General features: G+C 39.8%; 1 pseudogene; it reads right to left on the bottom strand.

Annotated features, from left to right (window-relative positions):
• Positions 1–524: 524 nt before the first annotated feature.
• On the bottom strand, positions 525–626 carry LOC112774104 (small nucleolar RNA R71; annotated as a pseudogene).
• Positions 627–4,738: the final 4,112 nt, after the last annotated feature.

Here is a 4,738-nt window from a genome sequence, read left to right as displayed (position 1 = left end):
TCAGTTATTTACATTTCTTGCAATTTAAGTTTCAGCTCTTTTACTTTCTTGCACTTTAAGTTTCTGCAATTTAATTATTCTGCACATTAAGATTTTGTCAATTTACCTTCTCCCTTTTATTTTCTTGTAATTTTACTTCTGTTAATCAAGTTTCACTCAAATCATCAACCATTCGCTTAACTAAATTCATCACCTAACTAAAGTTGCTCAATCCATCAATCCCTGTGGGATCGACCTCACTCTTGTGAGTTATTACTACTTGATGCGACCCGGTACACTTGCCGGTGAGTTTGTGTGGAATTGTTTTTTCCTCATCAAAGACCCCAACCAACATTTGACTACATTCTTGAAGATTTGTGATACTGTAAAGTCAAATAGTGTACACCCTGATACCTAGAAACTACTTTTTTCTCAGAGATAAGGCAGCAAAGCGGTTGGAAGCATTTCTTAAGGAAAGCTTGACAACTTGGGATGATATTGTCAACAAATTCTTAGCAAGATTCTACCCTCCATAAAGAGTCAATAGACTGAGAACTAAGGTGCAAACTTTTAGACAGCAAGATGGTGAAACACTTTATGAGGCCTGGGAGAGGTTCAATGACTTGACAATGAAGTGCCCTCCGGATATGTTCAACGAATGGGTACAACTACACATCTTCTATGAAGGGCTATCATATGAAGCAAAGAAAGCTGTAGATCACTCTTCAGAGGGCTCACTCAACAAGAAGAAGACCATTGAAGAGGCCATAAATGTTATAGAAATTATAGCTAAAAATGAGTACTTCTATGCTTCAGAAAGAACTCAAAAGAAAGGAGTGCTAGAGCTCAATTCTATGGATGCCTTGTTAGCATAGAACAAGATGATTGCAGCTCAATTAGCGGCCCCAACAAAGAAGATGGATAAAAGCCAAGTCTCAGCTGTCCAAGCTCAAGCACCCCCCACAAGAAGAAGATACCCCAGAAGTTGAATGTGAATGGGAGCAAGCTAACTGGTGCATGGAAATCGTGATTCACACTTTTCTCACAACTCCACGCAACTAACCAGCAAGTGCACTGGGTCGTCCAAGTAATAAACCTTACGTGAGTAAGGGTCGATCCTACGGAGATTGTCGGCTTGAAGCAAGCTATGGTCATCTTGTAAATCTCAGTCAGGCGGATTCAAGTGGATATGGGGTGTTGATAATTAAAATATAAATAAAACATAAAATAAGATAGAGTTACTTATGTAATTCGTTGGGGGGAATTTCAGATAAGCGTCTGAAGATGCTTTGTTGCTTCTGAACCTCTGCTTTCCTATTGCCTTCTTCCAACCATGTGTTACTTCCTTCCATGGCAAGCTGTAGGATCCTCTCAGTGAAAATGGTCCTCTACAATTTCTACACGGCTAATCAACTGTCGGATTTCTCGTCTCGGATGAAAAATACTAGGTACAGCTACCGCATGGCTAATCATCTGTCGGTTCCCGCTAGCGTCGGAATAGGATCCATTGTTCCTTTTGTACACTTTCACTTGCGCCCAACATTCACAGATTTGAAGCTCGTCACAGTCATTCCTTCCCGGATCCTACTCGGAATACTATAGACAAGGTTTAGACTTTTTGGATCCCAGGAATGCTACCAGTAATTCTAGCCTATACCACGAAAAAACTAATCTCACGGACTCGGTCCGTGTATTAGATATCCAAGAGAATATACTCCAGCTATCATCCAATGACTACGTTGAACATTATGTAGACCGCTTTGTGGTTATCAGGCACGCGATCTTGGCTAAGCGAGTAAAAAAGATTGGGTGATTGTCACGAGTCACCCCTTCATTCTGACTTAACTGAATTAAGTATGAGAGTATATCTTGGAGAAGAAGTAGGCGTGAATTGAATAGAAAACAGTAGTAATTGCATTAGTTCATGAAGAACAGCATAGCTCCACACCTTAATCTATGGGGTGTAGAAACTCCACCGTAGAAAATACATAAGTTAAAAAGGTCTAGGCATGGCCGAATGGCCAGTCTCCAAGTCCAAGTCTCAGATCTAAAAATGATCAAAAGATATAAAATAAATCTCTAAAAGTAGTTTTTATACCAAACTAGTAACCTAGGTTTACAGAAAATGAGTAACTAAGTGCAGATAGTATAGAAATCCACTTCCGGGGCTCACTTGGTGTGTGATTGGGCTGAACATTGAAGCCTTTTCGTGCATAGGCTGTTCCTGGAGTTAAACGCCGGCTTTGGTGCCAGTTTGGGCGTTTAACTCCAATTCTGGTGCCAGTTTGGGCGTTTTACGCCAAGATGTTTTAGGCTGGCTTTGAACGCTAGTTTGGGCCATCAAATATCGGGCAAAGTATGGACTATTATATATTGCTAGAAAGTCCAAGATGTCTACTTTTCAACGAAATTGAGAGCGTGCCAATTGGGCTTTTGTAGCTCCAGAAAATCTACTTCGAGTGCAGGAGGGTCAGAATCCAACAGCATCTGTTGTCCTTTTTCAGCCTCTGAATCAGATTTTTGCTCAAGTCCCTCAATTTCAACCAGAAAATACCTGAAATCACAGAAAAAAACACAAACTCATAGTAAAGTCCAGAAATGTGATTTTTGAATAAAAACTAATAAAAATATAATAAAAAGTAACTAAAACATACTAAAAACTATGTAAAAATTAATGCCAAAAAGGGTATAAATTATCCACTCATCACTAACTATGTGAATAATCCCTCTAGACCACCATATGATCCCAATGCCAAGACATACAACTGAGGATGGAAGAACCACCCAAAATTTGGATGGGGAAACCAACAAAACCATAGCCAAGATCAGAAACCATACCAATCTAATCAATACAACAACCACAACCCCACCCATCAATCAGGCAACAACAGACCCTACCACAACTCACAAAATACACCCTATCACAATCCACAAAAATGTATCGTAGCACTCCACTCAACAACTACACAACAACCACTATCAAGACACATTGTCCTCAACCATGCAACCATGTGATATCAGCAGCAATTTTGCAAAATTGGAGGCCGCCATAGCACAACTGACAGCACAACTTACAGGGACCATTTCCATTATTTTGGAGAAATAAATTCAGGCTGAAAAAAAGATAGATGCAAACCACGAGGAGTTCAGGTCCAACATAAGGAACCAAGGGGCAACAATTTCAAAACTGGAAGCAGAACTAGGAGGCTTGTCTAAACAAATACCAATGCCCACACATACATACCCTAGTGACGCCATGGCCAACCCAAGAGGGGAATGCAAGGCCATCACACTAAGAAGTGGAAAAGTTGTGGAGGAAGTGATGAGCGGATAATTTATACGCTTTTTGGCATTATTTTTACATAGTTTTTAGTATGATTTAGTTAGTTTTTAGTATATTTTTATTAGTTTTTAAATAAAAATCACATTTCTGGAATTTTCTATGAGTTTGTGTTTTTTTCTGTGATTTCAGGTAATTTCTGGCTGAAATTGAGGGACTTGAGCAAAAATCTGATTCAGAGGCTGAAGAAGGATTGCAGATGTTGTTGGATTTTGACCTCCTTGCACTCGAAATGGATTCTCTTAATTGCGTTTGAAAGTAGACCTTCCGGGCTTTTCAGCAATATATAATAGTCCATACTTTGTCCGAGTTTAGATGACGCAAACTGGCGTTCATACGCCAACTTCCTGCCCTATTCTTCAGTTAAACGCCAGAAACAGGTTGCAAATCAGAGTTAAACGCCAGAATTAGGCTACAACCTGGCGTTTGATGAGCGGATAATTTATACGCTTTTTGGCATTGTTTTTAGTATGATTTTAGTAGGATCTAGTTACTTTTAGTGATATTTTCATTAGTTTTTATGTTAAATTCACATTTCTGGACTTTACTATGAGTTTGTGTGTTTTCCTGTGATTTCAGGTATTTTCTGGCTGAAATTGAGGGACTTGAGCAAAAATCAGATTCAGAGGTTGAAGAAGGACTGCTGATGCTGTTTGATTCTGACCTCCCTGCACTCAAAGTGAATTTTCTGGAGCTACAAAACTCAAAATGGAGCGCTTCCAATTGCGTTAGAAAGTAGACATCCAGGGCTTTCCAGCAATATATAATAGTTTATACTTTGCCCAAGTTTAGACGACGAAAACTGGCGTTCAACGCCAGTTCTCTGCCCAATTCTGGCGTCCAGCGCCAGAAACAAGTTGCAAAGTGGTGTTCAACGCCCAAACTGGTACCAAAACTGGCGTTCAACTCCAGTAATGACCTCTACACGTGTAACACTCAAGCTCAGCCCAAGCACACACCAAGTGGGCCCCGGAAGTGGATTTATACATCAATTACTTACTTCTGTAAACCCTAGTAGCTAGTTTATTATAAATAGGACCTTTTACTATTGTATTAGACATCCTGGATTGTATTTGTGATCCTGTGATCTCGTCTTGGGGGCTGGCCATTCGGCCATGCCTGGACCTATCACTTATGTATTTTCAACGGTAGAGTTTCTGCACTCCATAAATTAAGGTGCGGAGCTCTGCTGTTCCTCAAACATTAATGCAAAGTACTACTGTTTTCTATTCAATTCAACTTATTCCACTTCTAAGATATTCATTCGCACTTCAACCTGAATGTGATGAACGTGACAATCATCATCATTCCCCATGAACGCGTGCCTGATAACCACTTCCGTTCTACTTTCAATTGAATGAGTGTCTCTTAGATCTCTTAATCAGAATCTTCGTGGTATAAGCTAGATTGATGGTGGCA

This window comes from Arachis hypogaea, chromosome 18, assembly GCF_003086295.3.
Source record: "Arachis hypogaea cultivar Tifrunner chromosome 18, arahy.Tifrunner.gnm2.J5K5, whole genome shotgun sequence".
Lineage (NCBI taxonomy): Eukaryota > Viridiplantae > Streptophyta > Magnoliopsida > Fabales > Fabaceae > Arachis > Arachis hypogaea.
The sequence above is the reverse complement of the archived record's forward strand: the minus strand, read 5'-3'. Positions and strand labels throughout refer to the sequence as shown.